Here is a 24,302-nt window from a genome sequence, read left to right as displayed (position 1 = left end):
GTTCCCCTTTCAAAGGGCTCTTGCTATCAAGAAATTCTTTGTAACATTTAAGCCAGAATCTCCTTTCTTATCATTGGAATCCAATCTTTGAGCTCTTGTCCTCTGGAAGAGAAGAAAACAAGTTGTTCTATCTTCCATGTGACGGCTGTTGGTGACCGTACTTCCTCTGTCTTCTATTTTCCATCACTGCTGGCACTATACGTACATGCCTCTCGTAGTGTCAGTTCCAGGTGAAGTGAGACATTGACCTCATGATTACACGGGTTATGGGATAGGGCAGTCAACAAGGGGTAGGAAAAGATGCCTAATCTCCCTCCTCTGTGTCCACTAGTTCATGCTTGCAAGAACCCTCCCCTTACCTTTCTCCCCACCACCACCACCAGCTCACTTCCAACTTGACAGCCCGAATAGGTAGGGACATAAAAGTACTGGGGGTTATAAATTGCAGAGAAGAAGTGGAAGGGCAGTGGAGAAGGGTAACCTCTTATTTCTTTGCAGTGTCCAATCCCATGCTTTCTCTACAGGTTTTGCAGTGCCCCCTCCCGCTCGAAATGCTCCCGGCTCCAGTACACTTTTGTTAGCTTGGCAAGCTTTGATTGGTGCTTTCCCCACTGTGGAATTGGTGTTTCCTTTGCTTTCTCATTGACTGTTTAGAGGTGTTGAGTGGGGCGGGGGGGTGGAGGCAATAATAACAAGGAATACCTAAAGCCATATATCAAATGTCAGTTGTGGCAGCCTTGTGGAACCATATCAATATAACAAGATGTATGGCTTGCTGGGAGGCTTTTGAGACGTTGGCCAAGCCAGAAATGACACCCGCTATGCTTTGCATTCATTCAGCCATGCTGTGTGCCCAGAGCTCCATTAAATGAATGCAAGAGTCATCATTATGCAGGCAGAGAGAGAGAGAATGCGAGTGAGTGAGTAAGTGTGTCCATCCTAGCAAACCAGCACAGAAAAGAAGACCCATTGAAATCACAGGCACATCTTTTGATTGCTTTTTATGTTTTTCTGCACTGGTTTTACCATGGCTGGATTGGAGAGAGCAGGAAGGCGAGGAAAGCATACAGAACATGGGGAGCCTTTCGAAGCTCATCTTGAATCTATCAAACACAGAGGACTGCTTATTTTATTACTAATGAAATGTTCATTATCAGTGATGAATGATCTGTGAGCAGTAGGGATCCTGTATAATTTTTTTCTTTAACTTGTTTACCTTTTTTATCGTATTTCTTACATGTAAAGAAAAACAGGAGGTGCAATAAGAACAAAAGCTAGGAGACTCAGTGGAAAGGTAATAGTGAAGAATTTAAATTTCAATTAAGCATCAGCAGATGTTCAGATAAATGTCCCTACAGTTGTCTTCTGTATGCCAAACACTTGGATATTTAAGATCTTGTAAGATCCTCAGACAATTGATTGATCAGACATAGGTGTTCGTCTTTCCAAGGTTAATAGCAGTCATTTAACCATCAGGAGCGCTAGGAAAACCCAATATCCATTGATCATTTTTTAAAATTCCATAAATGTGTATGTTCTCAAATAATCTACTGAGAGGGCAGGCTATATATTGCAGAAGACTCTGAATATTGTGCCAAGAGAGGTATTGGCTAAAATCCAATAGTGCAGCTTTGGGTGCATAAGACTGATTCTAGCATTTGTTTCAGAAAACAGCTAACCAAGATGATGTTACCTATGGCAATGAATTTTCAAAAATTAAAGGCTCCTCCTTCATCTCACTGCCTTCAATAACTTCACTGTGATGGACCCCAAATGTTCCTCAGGATTCCAGCAGGAGAAGGGGCTGGAAATGTTTGATTTCTGAAAAACTGCCATGGCAGATGACACTATCAGTCTTATGCGACATATGTTCTGCTTCCGGGGGGGTGGGGGTGTAATCAGGTAGCTGCATATTATATGTATTGCTTCCCTGTTGGAACATTGTCTTCCTGTGAAGAAGCTACAGTATTTTTCTCCCGTAAGTCAGCTATTCACTTATTGGGGCAGAGGGAAGTCTGAAGGGACACATTCACAGAAGCTGGACTTGAGTCATTGCTGCTGGTGAAATCAAGCCTGGGACATGAAGCAGAACAAAACAGTAAATTCCTAAGGTGCTAGACTATGGTACTTCTGCAAGTAACAGAATCACATTTTTGTATGCTGTACTGCATTTATTAGGGTTGTGAATCATCACGTGTCCTCACAGGGGAAGCCAGCAAAGTACAAAATTATTCTTGCCTTGTGAGAGGTGAGATGCCAAGGTATTTTGCTACACACCTTGCAGTGTGATGCAGTCGATGGACTAGGACTCTGGAGAACAGGGTTCGAATCCCCGCTCAGCTAGAGAAGCTCACTGAGAGCATGGAATTGGTAAAACTACTCCTTAAATATCCCACTTACCTTGAAAGCTGTACTATGGTTGCTAGAAGTCGGTTCCAACTTAATGGCACAGAACTCAAGACCAATAAGAGAAAAAAAGTGATAAGAATTTTTTGCACCAGTTAAGCAAACTTGAACAAAAATAACAGGTTAGCCGAAAAAAATGCTTTCATGCCAATAATATAGCTTGTGCAAAATGGTGGTGACCTCCGCTTTGTTTCATGGATGTTTAAGCATAAGAAGCATTATCTGAAGTGTTTCTTTCTCTAGCAATCAGCCATTGCTGTGTGCATCTTGCTTTCTATCTCTCCTTCTCTTTGTGTGATTGTGCTTTGTTTAGATTTGCTTCTCGAAAAGGACACAGGTTTTTCCCCAGGCTGTTTGTACACATTTTAGAGACCCTGGCAAGAAAAAAAGAAGTCATTTCCTGTCTCATTTGACATCTGGGAGCAAAGAATCGCATGGCAACCAAAAATTCCTCATCAAGGTGTCTGACTAATGCCAATAACAATGAATTTAGTTTGTATTCTTTATGTCCCTAGCATTTTCATCCCTGATAAGTTTAAGTCTCCGTGCAAATAGAAAACCAACACAAGTTCTGCTTTTCTCCCTGAGGGTGCCTGGGTAAATTTTTTTTTGTTTGATGATGATGATGTGCTGTCAACTCAATTCTGACTTATGGCAACCCTTTTCAGGTAGAGAATACTCATTTCCTTCTTCTGGGGGGCAACCTGGGAACATACAGCTTGCCCACGCCCACGTGGGCTGGCTCTGCTTGCAAGAGGCACAGTGGGAATCAAACTCCCAACCTCTGGCTCCAGATACCTTAGCTACTGAACTAGCTGGCAAATAGAGACCGATAATGAGAGAGAGAGAGATGAGATTATATGCCTCTTGTTTCTCCAAAAGCATAAATTTACTCAGTTTATTTTATGGCAAAAGCATTGAGATGCCATGGTGATGGACAGCAGTACCAAACTTTAATTAACAGATTATGAAGATGCCATCAAAATAAACTGGAACAGTTGTTGGAATAAATAAAAGTCATTTTTTCGTGGTGCCCTATCTTTTCTAAATGCTTTACTTACGGCCTGTTCCAAAGCCTCTTGAGATCGACAGAGAAATGGCAACTAATTTCACTGAATCTTATAACTAATTAATGGTGTTAATTACTTTTGATCCCCAGTCACACCTACTCCACAGATCCTGAGTGGCAATGACAGGCAAGGCTGGATTTGATCTGCAGTTGGAGGGAAATACTGCACCACAGAGCCTACACTGAGAAGAAACATACATAAAAATGCTAAAGAGCCATATGGGGAGGTACAGACGGCTTGCCCCCCGGACCCAAGCTCATGCTTGGAAAATAAAATAATGAGATAAGGAAATCGTATACAAGCCGTAAAGCAGAACATGCAGGCTGTTGTTCACAAGAAGAAAATGCAGTGGGAGATCAATCTCCCAATTGGAAAGTTGGATCCTGCATGTAATCCCCCAGGGCAATGTTTTTTTGTGGCCCCTGGCACCTCACTCAATTTTTTTAAAACTTAAATTCTGCTCAGAAAGTTCTCTTACATTCTCTAGGGGATGTGAAGCACAACTTTGCCATGTTTTAAGAGGTTTCCAGCAGCCCAGAGCCACCATACATCTCTAAATTTAATTTTAAAATATTTTTTTTCTGGCCACTAAAGGGGCTTTTCCAGTTCAAAAAGTTTTGTTCCAGTTAACCCCATTTATCAGTTAGCAAACATCAAATATAGCAACCTTCACAGTATATAGCCACAACATCATCACCATTGTTGGGGGGAGCGGTGGAGTAAAAAAAATAATGTGCAGGTTGGCCTCTTTGGCCATATCCTTCCCGTGAAGGATATGGCCAAAGAGTTCAACCCTGAAAATGACCTTATTACCACTGAGATCACCCAGTCTGTCCTTGAGGAACTCACTGAGTGTCAGGAGGCATGGAGAGGCCATCATTACAGACCCACTATCATAGATATGAATCTGCCACAAATGAAAATTGAAGCATTCACACTATCAAAGGGATGGCTGCTTTTTGAGCTAAGCATTTCAGACTGGGGATCAGTTCTTTCCCAGTTCTGTAAGTCAGGTTTTCCTCCCTTACTGCTTGTCTCCCATATTACCATTCAGGGTTGGCCCAAGATTTTTTGCTACCTGAGGCACAGCAGCCTATGATGCCCCTTTCCCAGGGTTGACAGAGATTCCTTCATTAATATTGGTGGGTGTGATACAAAACTTCAAAAAATCCCCCTCAGAAAGTCTCCGAAATGCCCTTGACAATAACTTTGAAAGTAACTAAAAATGTTACTCGTTACCATCTACATGAGCGTCTGTTCCTTTTAGTTTTGAAATGTAACTTTGTCCTTGCAACCTTCCTGCCATTTTTATTTCACACAGTTTCCCACAGCAATATTGAATTAGGGTTAATTCAAATGACAGCTAGACCGAGTTGAAGAGTATCATCCAGACTACCTGAGCTTCATTGTCCACCAAAGATAATCCCAGGGCGTCAACATAACAGAAAGTTTGTAAATATTCCTGTGAGCCTCTAGACAGGCCTCTTCAAACCAAGCATCAGAGTTTGGAAAAGTTTTTTTAGGGGGCTACAACTATAATGCTGAGAGTTATACTCCAAAAAAATAACTTTCCCAAGATCTCAACATCCCTTCTAGAACTGGAACATATGGCAAAAGGGCCCCATCTGTTCAAAGAGGGAGCCCTTCTATAGGATAATGCGGGTGGGGGGAGCAAACAGGGGGAGCATTTTGTAGGCCAAAAAAGACAATGGTAAAGTATTATTTCCAGACCTAGTCTCCATGATACAAAAACAAAGGAGAAGAAAGCAAAGCAGCATGTTGATGTTTTCTTAATGTGCACTTTATTAAAGAACAAGATAAAGGAATGGGATGAAAACACTGAAACTGTATTAAATCCACTGTGGACCTAGTTTATACACAAAAATGCAATGCAAATTTAAAGTTGTTGATTAGCACTAAAAGGCACTAAGAGGCTAATTGAGAATCCCATTAGAAGGTAATTAGTCAACATAGAGCCACATGGGAAATACATTCTGATAACTACCAGCTCCTAAAAAAAAGAGAGAGAGAGAGAATTCAGATCAAATCTGTTTTGCTACTACAATAACAGCTTTTCATGCTCAGAAACAAGGCTGGACAGTTTGACAAATACATAGCCACATATGTACATACTGGCTTATATTTACATGCAGATGCCACATTCCCCCATAGATCGTTCTCAGACCAGTTGACAATAATCAAAAATTATCAAAAACAAAAAACAAAAGAATGAAGTGATTGTAAATATATCAATCACAATTTAAAATTAGAGAGGAAAAGTCCATCGCAGGTGACAAGGCATGATAGGGATGTATAATCTGCAGGCTTAAAAAGAGGGTACCTCAAAACTCTAAATGCCAGACACAGAGGAGTGGGATCAGGAGAAAGGTCTTGAGTTGTCTCATGCATTCCCAGAGGCATCTGGTGGGGCCACGGTGAGATACAGGAAGCTGGACTAGATGGGCCCTTGGCCTGATCCAGCGGGGCTCTCCATATGTTCTTATGTAACAAACGTCACCAAGCTCTTTTAAAAAAGTTGATTATTTTCAGTAATTATCATCTAAAAATAACACCAGCCAAGGCTACATGAGTTCAGTGTCCATCTTATGCCCAGTCACAGTGAATTATGTAATTAAGGAATGATTGACCGCAGTACTGATAGACAGCAAAATACCTGCTTACACAGTTCCCCTTGTGCAGTTGCATAATGCAGCAGGATTTTGGCCAAAATATCTTCAGGGGACCAAAGAATGTGGAGTTCATGTTTCATTAGCAGGCAGATGTCAGGGGCAAGGCAATGGACTATAGAAGGGGAAGAGAATGACATCTCCTGCATAGGATCATTCCACGTGTCAAGAACCCCTAGACTGAAGATCTGTTGTTCCTAAAGTAGTCTCAGTTCTGCATCCTGACACCAGAAGAGGTGTAGAACTTGGAATCATTACTTTATCAGAGCATGATAACTGGGGTTCTAGGAGCTGTAGTCTGAGAAAATAACTTTCATTCACATTCAAAAATGCACAACCTAGTGCTTTTGTTGTTGTTTAGTCGTTTAGTCGTGTCCGACTCTTTGTGACCCCCATGGACCAGAGTGTGCCAGGCCCTCCTGTCTTCCACTGCCTCCCGGAGCTGGGCCAAATTCATGTTGGTCGCTTCAATGACATTGTCCAACCATCTCATCCTCTGTCGTCCCCTTCTCCTTTTGCCTTCACACTTTCCCAACATCAATGTCTTTTCCAGGTAGTCTTCTCTTCTCATGAGATGGCCAAAGTACTGGAGCCTCAGCTTCAGGATCTGTCCTTCCAGGGAGCACTCAGGCTTGATTTCCTTTAGAATGGATAGGTTTGTTCTCCTTGCATTCCAGGGGACTCTCAAGAGTCTCTTCCACCACCACAATTCAAAAGCATCAATTCTTTGGCAGCCAGCCTTCCTTATGGTCCAGCTCTCACTTCCATACATCACTACAGGAAAAACCATAGCTTTGACTATTCGGACTTTTGTCGGCAAGGTGATGTCTCTGCTTTTTAAGATGCTGTCGAGGTTTGTCATGGCTTTCCTCCCAAGAAGCAGGCATCTTTTAATTTCGGGGCTGCTGTCACCCTCTGCAGTGATCACGGAGCCCAAGAAAGTAAAATCTGTCACTACCTCCATATCCTCCCCTTCTATTTCCCAGGAGGTGATGGGACCAGTGGCCATGATCTTAGTTTTTTTGATGTTCAGCTTCAGACCATTTTTTGCGCTCTCCTCTTTCACCCTAGTGCTTTTAAAAGGCATATAAAACATCCTTTCTGCCAAGGAATAATTCAACTGGGGACCCACCTGAACAACTTAGCGTCCTGATTGATTGCCTGACAAAGTTCGAGACACAGCCTATCGCAAGTTCACCAGACAGTGGTGAGCTGGTCAGCATCACCAAAGAGAAGAGGAGTTCAAAAAGAGCTTCGCTCTTGGGCTTCATCAGCGTTCTGCCTTTTATGTTCAGTTGTTAGTTTCCTTTTTCCTTCCATGAAGAATTGTTCCAGGCCTGCTGCTGGTGCTGCGTTCTAACAGCCCCCATAAATCTGCACAAGCATGACTGAAGACACTGAAACTCAAGACTTTCAAGAATTGATCACCCCAAACCCTGTACGTTGGCATGTCTCCAACATTACTTCTTTTTAACTCAAAAGTTATTTCCATCCCAAAATACCAGTGAGAGTTCATGGAAACTGTGTCAGAGATACATCTCTCCTTGGGGCATTGATTGCCCAGCCTAAATCTAAAGACATTTTTTATCAGGAAGGAATTGAAGGAAAAATTCCCCATTCTTTCTTAGATGGCTAATGGAAGGGTGAAATGGCTACCATTTTAATTTCACATAGTTTCATCATTCTGGAAAGTTAGAACAACACCCACAGCAGCCACTCCGTGCTGCATGGATTACTGCTGTTTGCTAAACCCACTCTAGCCACTTCCTCTTTGCCTCGGCCTGCTGGACAAGGGTCTCTTCAAATTGGGAGAGGCCGTGATGCAACGCCTGCCTCCAGGCTGAACGCTCAGATGTCAGGGTTTCCCATCTGTTGAGGTCCATTCCTAAGGCCTTCAGATCCCGCTTGCAGATATCCTTGTATCCAAGTCCTTCATACAGTGCACGTTACCATAGTCTTTCGAGACTGAAGGATGCCTAACTAAATAACTCTGGCCACCAGCATGGCAAGGAGTCTATTGGATGCTTTTTCAAACCTGGACCTGGTCCAGCCCAGAATGGTGGCAGCAGTCAAGGTGACCTTGTTATTGAAAACGTTATTAGCTGCAAGTGATTGTATTATTTGCAACTACAGTGGTGCCCCGTATAGCAACATTAATCCGTTCTGGTTTAATCATCGCTATACGGAAACATCGCAATGCGGGAGGGAAAACCCCATAGAAATGCATTAAACTTCGTTTAATGCGTTTCTATAGGGTGAAAACTCACCGCTATGCGAGGTTTCCTCCATAGGGCCACCATTTTCGCCACCTCGGTAAGCGAGGGCAGCGCGGGTGGCCATTTTGGAACCGCCGAACAGCTGTGTGAAAATGGGGCCTTTGGGAGTGCTTTGCCTGGAAGCCTTCCGGACCCCCCTACCCTGCCCCACCGCCAGGAGCTGCCCCTGCCGCCTATCCCAGCCATGCTCGGACTCCTGGGAGTTCGAGCATGGCTGAGATAGGCGGCGCGGGGCAGCTTCAAGTGGCGGTGGTGGTGGCAGGGTGGGGGGGTCCGGAAGGCTTCCAGTGCTTTGCCTGAAAGCCATCCGGATCGACCCTACCCTGCCCCCGCCGCCGCTGAGAGCCTTCCAAGCTCTCAAAGGGCTTTCTCCAATGTCAGAGGGGGGCCCTTTGAGAGCTCGGAAGGCAAATGTCGGTGGTCGGCGGTGGCTTCGGGGTCCTTCCAAGGCCGCTGCCCACCACCGACATTTCCTCCAGCTGAGCGGCGGGGCTCCCGCTGAGCTGGGGGAAAATGCCCCTTCCGAAGGGGAATGCAGGCGGTGGCTTCGAAAGGACCCTTCGGAAGGGTCCTTCCGAGGCCACCACCAGCATTTTCCCCCAGCTGAGCAGCGGGGCTTCGAAGCTCCCGTTGCTCAGCTGGGGGAAAATTGTGCTATGGGAAAAAATTGCAAAGTCAACATCGCAATGCGATCGCAAAATCCACATCAGTATACTGATTCGTCGTTAAACGGGGTGCTCGTTAAGTGAGGCACCACTGTAGTTTACTTCTAATCTCTCAGGATAGTAACAGTAGTGTTAAAGGGCTGTAAGCAAAATTACAGGTCACACAGAATCTTGCCTTGAGTAGCCCATCTCTAACCATGGTTCAGTGCTAGCTCTTCCCATCCCCCCTGTTAAAAGAAAATATTTGTTTGATGCATCAAGCATGAAGCTGTCTGTCACCTTTTATCATCTTTGAACCCTCCACTAAACAAGTGGCCCATGATTTCCTCCAGGTGTTTGTGTGCAAACAATTAAGTTTGCATTGGGTTCTCTGTTTCTCCTTTCAACCACCCACCCACCCCTGCCTTTTGTTGTGCATTTAGTAGCCCTTGAAAGATGACACCCTGTTGACACTTAGAGAGGCCTCAGCACATAGAAGTCTGTCGTACAGGCTGCAGAACTGTCTGGATTTCGCTGCTGAAAGGTTGTATATGGTTTTAGGCAAGATTTATCCCACTGGGAGGGGGGGAAACAACTCGACAGTACATCTTCAAGGGTTGATGTCAGGTGTATATATTTATCAGTTGCAATGCTTTTAAAAAATTGACAAAGAACAGTTGAAAGGCAGTAGGAAAGAAGGTATAAATCTCTACAGGACGGTTTATCAAAGGTAGTGGGGTATAAAGAAAAAAATGAGTTTAGGCCTTATCAGATGCTGGTTAGACATCTATTTGTGTCAAGGGCTTGTCTTCAATTTCAGCACATTCGTAGAATGTTTGCAAGCAAGCTCTTATATGCATACAACATATATGCACACCTAGGCATCCATAATCTGAAAATAATTTTAAAGTATTCTGAAGTGATCTGATTTAATCTCATTTATATATGGGGCTAATATAAATTAGATCTAAAAGAATTAAATATAAATTAAGGGCAGCATCCATACAAGGCTTTTTTCCAATCTTGTTGGGGTTTTTTTTTACCAGTTTGATTTAAAAATATGTTTTCATTTTACTTATGTTTAGGTTTTGAACTTGTTTTGCACTTCAACTTTATATTGTTCAATATTCAATCAATACTGCTCTGAATCTCATTTTAGGAGCAATGTGGGATATAAATGCAATAAATGAACAGGATCAAAGCAGCTGAAATGAAAGAATTTTTATGTCAGCTGAGGTCCTTACAGCTGTGTGATCGTTCCCTCAAATCCCATCACTTGGAGACTGCTTGATCTACATGGTGATTCGTGTTGCCAGCTGCTTTATTGTTACTGCTTCTGTATCTTGAACAGCACCCTAAACCATAGAACTGAAGCCAGCAACACTGCCCCGGGCAAGAAGATGAGTTTGTGCCTAAGATAAATAAAGTTCAGTACTTCCTTTGCATCTTGTGCTAGAGCCAAGCCACAAACATCGAGCAAATATCGCAGGCTTATCTAGTCACGGGGTGAAGGATGCAAGGATGCTTTCAATCCATTGCTCCACCTCACAAAATTCTGGTGAATGATACCTTTGGATGTCCTCAGGAGACACTGAGTCACAATTTCAGGCCATTTTGTGCAAGGCGCTGAGAGAGATCAAAAGTGAACAAAATATCATCAACATAGAACTCTCCCCCTTGCAGGTAATGAGAGGGCAGAAACGGCAGGCTTGAGTCAAAGTTGCCCACCCCAGTTCTTACGGCAGAATAGCCCTTGACCCCTGCAAATTATCCAGCCTTGCCTTGTTTCTAGCATGTGTGTTTGCTTAGTTATAGATGTGAAACATGCATCAGGTGGATGCAAAAGAAAGGTGGGATGCATCTGTGGTGCCATCCTGATAAGCCTTCAGAGCAGAAGTCCAGAACTTCATTCAGAAGAATAAGCAGGTTAGTCCCCAAATGCAGCTGGGCTCACTTGCCATGTGCTGAAATCAGTGAAGCAATACTGTACATCTTATTGCATCTAAAGAGTATTGCCACCCCTTGTAGGGTCATTAAGTTCATCTAAGGAGCCAATTCTCATAAAACCACAGAATCTAGAATCTAATATTATTTAACTGCATCAGGAGTTTGGGTGATAGCAACTCCCACAGGTTGACCTTCCCCTCTCATGAGATGTGAATTCAGCAGGACTTCACTACAAACACAGGAGGTTGCCTTTCACTGAGACAGAACAGTCATTTGCTCGATTATTGACACTGGGCAACTGTAGTGGTCTATGATTTCAGGCAGAATTTTTTTATAACCTTTATCTTAAAACACTGAAGAGAGTGTGATCAGATAAGGAGGATGAACTTCCTTTGCCTTTTATAGTTACCTAGAAGAGACCATTTCAGCAGGTGCAGCTGCTGAAATATAAGGCACACCTGCTGAAATTGCCTCCTCCACCCAATTACTGCAGCTTTAAGAACACTACCTTTTGTTGATCACCCTAATTGAGGCTTAAGAATTCTCTGTCTGTGCACAAAGTGTATGCTCCTCCCCAGACCTGTAGGACCCAGTATTGTCAAAGATCCTCTTATCCAAATACTCACCATTACTGAGCCTGTTAAGCTTCAATGAACAGTCAAAATCAGCCATATTTGGAAGGACTACCTTTGAGCATGTAAGTAGAGGATTCTGCTGGACTTACATGCTATAAGTCTTGCAGGTATATATATTAAGGCACCCAAAAGCCATTTTTACGCTAGTATAAAATAATGTGCGTATTGTTTTCTTTGGGGCAATAAGCAAAGTCTTTTTAAGGGAACCTTACCAATAATAGGTTGCTTTCTAAAAGTGTTCGTTGCTGGTGTTGATGGATGTTATGGAGTTTAACAAAATATGTGCCTTAAAAGAAAGGAGTTGGCAAGGGAAACTAGTTTTCTTGTATGATGAAAACGAAGAGCAATTCACTGTGGCAGAAGTAATCCCTTACCAGGGAGCTCTCTGGGGCAAATGGGATGCCGCAAGTTAGTGGATATAATTCATGGGAGGGCCCTTTCAGTTCCATTAATCTTAGCAAGTAAGCTACAATCCCGGCGTTGCCTTAAAAATGAACTTCAAAGATCTAAATGATGCATTAAAAGAGGCAGATGTTAAAACTCTGCTCCCTTTTTCCGGAGACACTGTATTTTGAAATTGTTTGGGGAAAATACAAAATAATGCCATGTTGCATCCTGCTGTTCATCCTAGTGTTTATACTTAGCAGTTTTAGATGCTTATATGCACGAACGTGAAATATAGCCACATTGCTTAAAAGTTCCATTTCAGCAATAAGAGAGTATCGGCTGTTATTTATATATACATATATATATCAAAGTCAACACAGGGTCAGTATGGTTAGGAGAAGCAGCATGAGTTGTTGAAATTATGCAGATTTGTTTCAGTTCATACCCATCCTTTCAGGTTACAACTTCCCTTGGGATAAAACCAGATTTGATTAAATTTATTGTGACCATATAATACAATGGTGTATGAATACCAGCCACAATGTTGAATCATGACTTTGGCCGAGTAGCCCACTCGCAGCCTCTCATCTCCATGATAGGAACTGTAACTGTAAAGCAGTAAAGAGCCTTTCCTTACAACAACAACACCTACAGCAGTAGTTCCCAACCTTGAGTCTCCAGCTGTCTTGGACCGCAGCTGCCAGAAATCCTGGCCAGCACAGCTAATGGTGAAGGCTTCTGGGACTTTTACTCAGTGACCATCCAGGGGCTCAAGAACAGGAACCACTGACCTATACCTTTACATGAATGATACTGAGATATCAATATAAACACATGCCTCGTTTTTATAGTGTTTGGTGGTCGCTTAGAAAAGGTAGTCCAAAGTCCCTACTTTGTGACGGTTCCCGAAGAGGTAGCTGTGTTCATTTGTTTCTGCATGTAGCCAAAAAAAACTGGTGGGGAAAGAAAAGGACAAATTATTGTGACACCTTGGAAGATTAATAGACTTGTTTCCATGTGTCCAAGGGAGTGGATTTTAATCCACAAAAGCTCACACAGAAGTAGATCTATTGGTGTTTGTTTTTGTTCTCCTCCACTTCCCCAGCCTTTAATTTGGTCAACTCCTTTGACAGATTCTGGGCCTTGGCCAAATCAAAGGCATTTTTGGTGACAAAAAAGAAAAATGCTACAATTCCTATTTAATTTTAAGGAGGCTGTTCATTCAGATGTATGAAGTGAGCAGGGAAATCAAAGAAATGGAGATGCTTCTCCGACCAGATGAAGCATTGATTTTTATTACGGAGATTGGGGTTGTAATATGAATTGAAAATCTAATTTTATGTTTTTTTATAGCACATAAAAGGCTTTTCTAAGAGTTAGCCGGTCCCAAGTGTCAGTGACTTTATAGAGCTTTTATCTAGTTAAAGAAAACCCAGTCGTGCTAATTTAATCTCCGTAGTAGTACAACAGCTTGGCACCTGAGGCTAGTCCTAACACAGCCACAACACCGCAAAATGGGGCAAAAAAATCTCCATTGTTTGTTTTGAATTATTCAGCATTTGTAGCCAACCTCATATTTTGTCCCTTCAGGGACTAGCTGGTGGGCTACAGATCTGTAAAGTGGAGGAGAGCATCAGTACATGCCTTCCTCTCTCCAATATTTGCTGGTGGGGTTGGCATGAACGTCACAAATGATTCTACAAAACTGGCATGGACATTCTTCATTATCTAGTGCAGAAGCAGAGTACAGAACTGTAGAGAAGAAAGTAACTCAAGAACCTAGACTTCCTTGAGGATGCAACCGCTATTTCAGTCAATAAGCTTGCATTCTCTCAAGTCACTGGAACTGTGCTTATTTATTTGCATCTTTTAATAGTAATATGCCTGGTGAAAAAGCCTGAAAGGGAAAGGCTCATCTGTTAACATTTTTGATGTGGATTTAAACTTTCTAATTAAGCCCAAATGCAAAGGCTAGTAAGATACAGGATTTGTCCTATTCCCTCTTCTCCCCAACTTTGGGAGTTCATAGTATAGCAAAAGGATCACGGAAACAAATGGACAACAATATTATATTTGTCTGTTCCATTGCAGTTAGTTGAATGCTCTCTGATCTCATTTAATTTTAGAAACTAAGCAGGGTTAATATTTAGATATGACACCATTAGGGAATGCAAGAGATCTACAAGTTCAGTTTAGGAAAGAATCCTCCCTAAAGCAATGCTAATCAAAAGTTAACAATACTGGACCTGATGGAGCAAGGGACTCCATCGATAACAGCCAGAATCCAAGATCAATATTTGACAAGATTGCTAGGTAACAAGCCAAATCCAAGAACTCTTTTCTAAATATATACAGCAGTTGCAATTTTCCTTTTCTTGCCTACATTTCCTGGGACTCAAGAATGCCGGCATTTACAGCAGGCCACGCTAGATCCAGAAATAGAAAGAAATCAAGCCAGAAGTGCTTAGACACCTCCTTCTGGATTTGATTATTAGGAAGAGGAGTTGGAGGGGAGGTCCAGCCCTGTGTTGTATTTTTTAAAAATGAGATCCTAAGGAGTCGAAAGATTCTTTTGTTGTTGAGGGTATGGAGGAGCTCTGTTGGACATGGGGGGTGGGCATGAAAATAGCCTCGGATCCATACTTAGTTCCCCTCCCCCCAATGGGTTTCAGGCTGCTGTTATTTACTGCACATAAGGCTGCAACTTTATGGTGCAATTCTATGCATGTTTACTAAAAATGAGGTCAATTATGTTCGGTACAGATTGTTGCCCAATATATGTGTGTGTGTGTGTGTTCAGGACTGCAGCCTTTTTTTTTTGGATTTTTTTATTTTTATTTTTCTTAAACTACAACATAAACATAAAATATATAAACCAAAATACAAATTGACTGTGTTCCCCCTCCCACCATAGGTGTGTTCCCCACCACCATCTGCAAGAGAACTGTAGCCTTAAAATAAAGTTTCTATACATGGTCACTCAGAAATCTCACTGATTTTCAGTGAGTCTTATACTTAGGTAAATGCAGCCTTAATCTACTGATTAAGGATCTAACGATTTTCTGCCATCCTTCGATGATTCTGTAAAGACCATGGCAAAAATGAATCGATTCGAAATCATTGTAGATTATCATGTATAGCCTTTGTCAAAGAAAAAAGGGAAAGGAAAGCTGTCACATTTCCACTGTTAAAGTACAGTGCACTCATACCAGCTGAAAACTGCCAATTGCTTCTTGCAACTATATCTGGACTCTACAAATTTCTTTTAGTCCACATGTTTTAAATGGTTGGGAACTGTCAGCTAAAACAGAGTGGAAGAGAAAGACTTTACCTGGAAATTGCAGTCTCTGTGATTGTTTCACTTTTGAAGATGTCAGAATACCTTCATGAACACAGAACAAATGGATCTTTTCTGGCCTGAGTCAGACTGAACCCTTATATTCCTTGTGAGGTTTTTAGCAAAGCTCCTTTTTGGTGAATGTACTGGATTAACATGCGGTTCATTCCACTTTGGTAAGATACTTAAAGACTTTGATTCCTGTTGGGTTTTGTTTAATTTTTGTTTTTAAGATAAGCAGAGCAATACACTTTGAAAACATTGAAAATGACAGAAATGTGCATTTTAATGTACTTCATCAAACTTGCATTGCTGTTCAGGTGGCATGAATACCTTTGGAATTGTGCTGAGTGCTTTCAATAGCTTTCCACTTTCCTTCCCTAGCCCTCCTTATAGTATCTCAAAGAATGAACTGCTAAATAGCTCAGTGGTTAGAGGTTAGGAGTTCAATTCCCCACTGCGCCTCCCCAACAGGCAGTTGGACTTGATGATCTATAGGGTCCCTTCTAGCTCTGCAGTTCTATTATGCAAAGATTAGCAACAGTTGTGAAAGGCAGAGCAAGAGACTGTAAAGGTCACTATTTGGAGGGTGGTTTCACAGGGCTTAAAATGGAAATGTGAATGAATTGTATGTCATCCTCTGAGGTAAAGTCTAAATAGGGGGAAACATGTATCTTCCGTGTAGGAAGAGGTGTTGACACCTGATATGCAGCCAGCTTGCCGTCTCCCCATGAGGGAAGTGCACAACCTTCTCTTTATCAGTTACCATGGAAATGTAGGAAGAGGAAGTCTTACTCATTTACACTTCCAGTTTTAGAGCTTATGTAACATGCTTTTTTTCTGTGAGAAACAGAAAAAAAAATCAAAGGATGGGTTCTTTATGTCTAGTGAACATTAGGTGCTCATATATTTAATCTGAGGGAATGCTACTGTGCATCCCTTTTGTATTGTATCCATACGTTTACTTCCTTTTACTAGGATTTTGAAGCCGTAATCGTAGACGTTCCTGCCGTCTTTATCTTCGTGAGTGAAAAATGCAGGCAACCACTTAACAGTACTTTCAGAGATGGGAATTGTCTAGCTTTTTCAGACAACATTGGCATTCAGCAAGATTTAGTCCAAAAAAACCAAAAATCCACATCTCTCTGTACTTCAGAGTTCATGTAAACACTCCATCCACTAATTCTGTTGGTGTCTGAGCAAAAATCCAAGAACCCTGTTGCTTTCTCCTTATTATCAGCTAGCTTAAGGTAAAGGTTCCCTTTGACAATTTGTCCAGTCATGTCCGACTCTAGGGAGTGGTGCTCATTTCCATTTCCAAACCATAGAGCTAGCGTTTGTTCGAAGACAATCTTCCGTGGTCACGTGGCCAGTGTGACGAGACACGGAACGCCATTACCTTCCCACCGTGGTGGTACCTATTTATCTACTCGTGTTTTGCATTTTGCATGCTTTCGAACCACTAGGTTGGCGGGAGCTGGGACAAGCGATGGGGGCTCACTCCGTTGCATGTATTCAATGTTACGACTGCAGGTCTTCTGACCTTGCAGCACAGAGGCTTCTGCAGTTTAACCCCCAGCGCCATCACGTCAGCTAGCTTACTTAGTACTTAAATGGGCACTGGGCTAAGTAGCTCCTCTGTAGCAATCATCTGGTCAAACAGAAGTTCATTGCTTACCTTGTTCTCCTACTTTACCACTTAGTTCTCAAAGTGCCTTATGATGCCACTCCAGAGTTTGTGCCAAAACCAATAAAATGCTGCAGCATTCACTAAATTACAAACGGATCAGGAAAAGTGAGAGACCACACATCCAATGAATTCTGTTTACAGTTGGATTGCAGTATAATTTTGTGTACATGATTCTTTCTCCATGCTCTTGGGAAATATCCAAAGAAACAAGGGTCTTGAGAGCATAAAAGTGAGCACACATCCAGATTTTCCCTACCTTCTGTTGAATGCTGGTAGATTAGGGTAGACAGTGTTTCATGTGGCATTCCAAACCACTTCGTGTTGATGTGGAACTACAAGAAAATGTGGATGCAGAAGAGGAGGTAGCAAAGAGGGGACAAAAGGGAAAGGAGTGAGTCCAAAGTGAGTCCCTGCAGAATTGAAGCTGGAAGTCTCAGATTTCAGATTCATGTGGGCACGTCAGGAAGACAGGAAGTGACATGATAACTCTAATGAACAGTCTTCACATAGCTGGCTGGTTTACAAGTAATGTTAAATTCTAGTTTAGCAATCAGTTACATAAGTTGGAACAAGCCCAAACAAAGCCTTCTCATTGAATGTTCTCTCTCCCACACACAGCTAGGAAAAGGGCTTCCTGTAGAATTTAGTCTCAATTTCCAAAAATCTTGGTGTGTGGTTAGTTCCAAACCAGATATCATAGCTTAAGTGCTGATTAGTTAAATAGGCCAGCTGCACAACCTATACATTGTTATTTTAAAAACCATAGTCTCTTTTTTACAGTTCACTTCAAGCCAGCTTTTGCTTCTCTTTTCCTGTCTAGTTCTGTCCCAGCAATTGTTGTAAACCCAGAGCACTCTGACCAAATATAAGGTTGTATAAATGTTCTTGGGCAGCACATCAATTCATTTCACTTCTTTTTTGCAATGAGCTTCCAAGTGGTCTCTTCTCCCTAGCCCTGACCTCACTGCCATAAGCCACGGTTCTGTTACTGGATGCAAGGCGGGAAACAAAGATGAAATTTGGAAAGGGTGAAAGCCTTGATGATAGTGGAACCATCAGGGGACAACTTCATTGTGAGATGTTAAGGTCTCAACATCATGACAAGGGTGAGAATCCCCTGAGAATTTTGGCTTTGCAGTTCAGGAAGTTACTTTTAAGAAGAATGAATATAATGAAACACAAACGCAATTTGCAACAGACCATCAGGAGAATGATGTTCTTGGTACCAGAGTCCCATGCTAACAAGAGTTTTGTTGTGCTATTAGCATGTTGTCTGTTCATTCTTCGTAAAAGTCAACTTGTGTGAGTGAGTGTCTTTCTCTTTGCTGTGATGTTTTTTGTGATGGCAACACTACCTCTGACTCTCCTTCTCCTGCTCCCAGTGAAGGGTGGCAACAAATGGCAGCAAGTGAAGAGCAGGTGCTCTCTCTGCTGTTTCCCCACTACTAATCTCATAATGAGGGTGAAAGAGGAGAGTGCAAAAAATGGTCTGAAGCTCAACATCAAAAAAACTAAGATCATGGACACTGGTCCCATCACCTCCTGGCAAATAGAAGGGGAAGATATGAAGGCAGTGACAGATTTTAATTTCTTGGGCTCCATGACAGCAGCCACAAAATCAAAAGACGCCTGCTTCTTGGGAGGGAAGCGATGACAAACCTAGACAGCATCTTAAAAAGCAGAGACATCACCTTGCTGATAAAGGTCCACATAGTCAAAGCTATGGTTTTTCCAGCAGCGATGTATGGAAGTGAGAGCTGGACCATAAAGGAGGCTAACTGCCGAAGAATTGATGCTTTTGAATTGAGGTGCTGGAGGAGACTCTTGAGTGTCCCCTGGACTGCAGAGAGAACAAACCTATCCATTCTAAAGAAAATCAAGCCTGAGTGCTCCCTGGAAGGACAGATCCTGAAGCTGAGGCTCCAATACTTTGGCCATCTCATGAGAAGAGAAGACTCCCTGGAAAAGACCCTGATGTTGGGAAAGTGTGAAGGCAAGATGAGAAGGGGACAGCAGAAGACGAGATGGTTGGACATTGAAGCTACCAACATCAATTTGACCCAAGTCCATGAGGCAGTGGAAGACAGGAGGACCTGGCGTGCTCTGGTCATGAAGAGTTGGACACGACTAAACAACTAAACAGCAACAACCTTCAGCAATGTGATCAGGAGGCTTGTACTCCCTGACATTGAATAAAGAGAGCTAGAAGGAGGAGAGCAGGGCTGCCACTAAAAACCTCTCTTCCCTAAAAAATTCTGGACGCACGTTCATGCCACCAAAAATCTACTGCTCCTTAACATTTTGACACACTTATCACGGAGTGTCTCTCTCCCCTCCCAAATCTCTCTGCTCCATGATGCCTGGATATAGTTAATTGCGGCATTAAGAATTTCAGCAGCAGCAAATGACTTTAGATGGTTGTCTGGAGGGAAAGAGAAAGAGACAGTATGATGACTATAGGGCACAGGAAGCTGTGCCTGAACCTCAGAAGGGAGGTGGGGAGAGTGCAAGAGGCAGATACTATTCACCCAAAATACCTGTCAGAATGACAGAGCCTACATGAGAACCAAACTGAGAAGCGAAGGTCAAAATTATATTTATAGTGCCAGAGATCCAGGAAACCTTGAACATGACTAACTCCATCATGTATACTGACTTTTAGAGCAAGAATGTCAATTTCTCTTTCCTGCTTCACATAAAGAAAGAGGTGGCTGTTGGGGAATTTTTGGCATGTGTTAAGTGGGCGGAAATGCTTTAATACCAGCAGAGGGTATTCATCTAATTTCCTTACATTGTGCTCAATATTTGTCTCCAAATGTCATCAGTTTACAGCAAAATGGAGGGGGGTTGGCAATAAGCAACTGCACACTTGATAGTGACTGATTTAAAGAATATTTCATCCTACCCATATGCAAATCTAACCTTTCTAATATTTGAGCCCAATAAGCCCAAAGATAGGATTTCAGTTAAATATGTTTACTAAAGACTTTTGTCCATATAATCTATTGGTTTTAATATGCTTACTATTCCTGTTGAATGTCAGCTTTCCCCTAAAGACTATGATTGGAAATCTGAAAATATTTCATTCGTTTATACCATTTGCAGTAAGCTGAGAAGTGAATAAAAGTTTTTTAAAAATTGCTGATGCTGTAACATTGAGGTCTATCAATATTTTATTTGTTTCCTCTGTAGTCAGTAGGACCAAGGGCCATTTTTCAGATTTACTGACAAGTCAAGGGTTAACATTCACAAAACAATGGAGCAAAGGAAGCTAGGTTTTGCAATTTCTTATTATTGTTAATGTTTAAAATTTTAAAGCAGTGGTTATGTACTGTAAAGCTTGCTAAAGGGGGCGTGGAAGGTGATAACTGAAAAGCAGAATAAACTTTTCTAAATGAATGAAATGCAAATGCATATGTCTGCCTCAGATGTGGGAGACTGGGTAGTTAAGTAGGGGTAGATTGGGTAGTTGGGTAGGAAGGTGGGAAAAAAACTGTAAAACAAAATATCTGCCCAAAATAAATTGGCGAAATCTCTGACCTATGTTATGATGTTGTATCAGTTCTCTAACAAATTGACTAATTTTCTTCTCAACAAAGATCTGTGATTTTCTGTAACAAGCAGTCAAGTTATTTCTACTAACTTTTGTAGTGTATTTAATGTACTTTAAAGTCCCCAGTCAGTCTTTTGAATTCAGCAAAATCTGAGTCTTTTATTGTCTCTCTGTTCAAAACAAGTTATTTTGCCTTGATATGGTCTCTGTGCTTAATTCTTTGGAACAAGCTGCCAAATGGAGCCATGGAATCTACGGCCAATGTGATTGCTAAAGCCAGTGTAAAAATTTGTTTGCTCTCTCTAACATTTTAAGAGCAATTCTTCCAGGAGCCGTCTGTGCCTCTGAGCTAATTAACTCCTAACGACTGTGAAACATCCTGGGATCCATACATGAAGGGCACTGCGGAAACAAAGATGGACCAGATTGTAGGACTGGGAGTGATTAAAATTATGATTTAGTCCTTTTAAAAAAAAAAAAAAAGGTGTTTTTGAAGCCTTCTTTTTCCACCGTATTTATGTTTATATAAATATTTATGTTTCTCCCGGTATCTGCGTGTCTGCAGAAGTGCACAGTAACCCATAAAAGCTCACAATTTTAGTCTTGAAAGGTGCTACAATGTTGTGCTTTTGTTTTGTTTTCGTTACAAAAGCTGAAACCGACTCGCATGACTGCCTCTTTGAAAATTCCTGTGTTCTAGTTGAAGTTGATAAAAGCAGCAGTCTATGTGAAATTCCACAACGTTGAATCATGCCCACTTCTTTTTTTCTAGAACATTAGAGATACCCAAACCAATCACCTCTGTTTGTTAGTGTCTTCAGCTCTTTTTGAATAACACCGGCTGCTAAAGTATGGCCTTGTCGGTGGCCAAATGTTTCCTCTCAGTTTTTCCACCCAGAAAAAGTGGTGGGGACAAGGGATCCAGTTGAGTGCCATTTCTTTCTTTGATGCTTTTCTTTCTGCCCATGTCATATGGCCAGAGGCCTGTGAACACCATGCATTCTTCAAGCTATTTTTGTACCCCCTACCATTGCCCCAATCTGGAAGTGGCATTGAAACAGAAATTGATAGCACTGCCATAGTTGGCATAAGAAGCATCAAAACTGGAACCTCATTCTTTTACATGTGTGGAGGGGGAGACTACAATTCCCAAAATGCTGCCAGGGGTATTATGGAAGCTATAGTCTAAAAAGCCAACAATTTCCATCTCCTTCTGTTACGATAAGCCGTAGGTTTGTCTTTACAAGGACTAAGCCTCGGTCCCTCACATTCCCACTTCCCCTTCCAACTAATCTGCCCATAAATAAGCAACAAACTGGTTTACACAGACTATCACTTATGTATACTGCTTGTCATTATGGCTTAAAACACTCTTAAGCATAAACTTACAAACATAATTTGTGGATAAGATGTGTTAAAGAATCAGAAGGGGCTGTAAAATCTGGTGAAGCACTACTACAAACTTTTGCTATCACATTTTAATTATAGCCATCATTCACAAATTGAGAGCAAGCAAGGGAAAATCCCAGAAGCTGACTCCTTTTTTCCCCCATCAGTTCACCACTTCTCACCCAAACACAAAACAATTGCCAGTGCTGTTTTTCAACAAGTGTGAATGGTCGTGAGCACAAGAGGGTATCCTGTAGACCATCTTGACTGCTGCCATGGGCATTGTCAACATTCAGGCTTCCCTTTGCTATGTAAAGCTTGGCATCCTTTTTTCTGCTGATAATGTGGGCATGATGTTGTACAGCAATATTGGGCCATTTCCTGGCAGTTTGAATCATGGATAGAGAAACACAATATCCCAATAAACCAGAGCTTTTTTAAAGGAAGTGTATAATATCTCTGTGTATGTGTTGAGAGAGCATATTCTGGTACTCAGAGACATATATTATAATAATATTCCTTTTGAAACAGAGATGTCAGATTGAGAGAAGTATGGAGAGGTGTCAACAGAGAAGTCGTGTATGTCTTACATTTGTACAGGAACAGCTTGTTTCATGTACTGTTATAGCAAGACAGCTTTTCTGTATTTATTTACAGCAAAGCTTAATAATTAATGAGCACTTATTATAATAGTGGCTCCATATGGCATGCAGCATGTGAACAAATCTTTCGAGACAAAGCACTCGGGTGGAAGCTTGTTCTGATGTTGCTGCTTTCTGTTGGAGCAGAAGGTAGAGGAATACTCACAGCATGGAATATTTACCTACAGGTTTTCATTTAGACAGGGCTTCTGCTCTGGACAGAGCCATTGATTGTGTCCAGATCTTCCTCCTTTGGAACTGCAGGTGAAAAACAGCAGCAGCAAAAATGACAGTGTGATCCCACAGGCAGGCAAAAGAGATGTTGTCCATGGTGGTAGAAGACAACATGAAGCCTGTTCCAGTCCCGCAATAAATGTTCAAGATTCCAACCCATTGTTCATATTGTAGTCTAGGCATGCTAGGACCAACTGTACCAGGTCAAACCAGTCCTTTTGTTGTTAAACCTGAACCTTTTAAGTTCTTCCTATCCAAAGGACTGTCTGTATCAGTATGAGTATGTTTGATAGTTCAGATCTGGAGCAGATGCTAAGACACTTCTAACACTTGAATTTATACCTGTTTTTTCCACCAGGTTTGCTGTTGCTACTAATGTTTTCTTAATGGTTTGTTGTTCCTTTATTAATTAATTAATCAATCAATCAATTAAATAAATAAATAAATAAATAATTATGGTGCTCTTAATCTGTCTGTGTGTGGACTTTGTGGTTTTTACAGAAAGGGAGCATAAAAATACTCAAGATAAAGCATAAATAGAATTCCTGGTGTGAGCAACACTTCCAGTTAAGTGCTAAGCAGAAGTTCACGTCTAAACAAACATCCAAGTTTATTAAAGCACTGAATGGGAAGAAACAAAAAAAACTACTTTAGCTGCTGACTGACAGTCTGCTAGTAGTTAATTTATTGGCTGCAACCAAGTTAACTTTAAAGCGCATAGTAAAGTAGTTGCTGGGAAGGATTTCTGACCCAAGAGGTGGTGGACGGCTTAGCCTACAAATGTGAGTCACTCCTGATGTTTATTTTTTCTAAATTGTGACTGAGGTCTGATCTAAGCATACTAAAACGGACTGTATTGCTTCATAAAATGTGGATTCTGTGTATGAATTCTGTTTCACGTTTCTGAAGCCAAACTCTCTGAGAGTTAAGAGAAAGCTATAACATCACAAGAAAAAGGCCTGGTCCCTTCTGCTTCTTTCTGAACTCATTTGTTTCTCGCTGTACAGATCTAGGCCTATTTGACTGTCTCAGAAATCGAAACAAAATTCTAGCTGTGCATTTCAGGGCATCTTTCTTAGGGCATGATGGATATATAAATATATAAGCCATTCATTCCTCAAGATTGAAAGGATCCCAGTTTCAATATCAGGTATCTCTAGGACAAAGTGGACATGTCCACGAAAACTCACATGAAAATAGAATAGTCTTTAAGGAGCCACACGTTTTTGTCTTCTGTTTTATTTCTTTGGATTTTGCCTAATACGCTTGCACGGACTAACGTGGCTACCTTCTAAAATCCAAAAAGAAGACTCCTGTCTAATGCTCTAAGCACTGGTTCTTAACCTTGGGTAACTCAGGGGTTTTGGACTGCAACTCCCAGAAACCTTCACCACCAACTGTGCTGG

At 41.7% G+C, this 24,302-nt stretch overlaps 1 protein-coding gene across 1 annotated transcript in view; it reads left to right on the top strand.

Annotated features, from left to right (window-relative positions):
* The window catches only part of ADARB2 (adenosine deaminase RNA specific B2 (inactive)), a 392,231-nt gene that overhangs the window by 295,913 nt on the left and 72,016 nt on the right, over positions 1-24,302 (top strand). The gene's annotated exons all lie outside the window — the stretch shown is intronic.

The sequence above is a fragment of the Pogona vitticeps genome, chromosome 6, assembly GCF_051106095.1.
Source record: "Pogona vitticeps strain Pit_001003342236 chromosome 6, PviZW2.1, whole genome shotgun sequence".
NCBI classification, from domain to species: Eukaryota; Metazoa; Chordata; class Lepidosauria; order Squamata; family Agamidae; genus Pogona; species Pogona vitticeps.
Note: the sequence above shows the minus strand (reverse complement) of the source record. Positions and strands in the feature narration are given on the sequence as shown.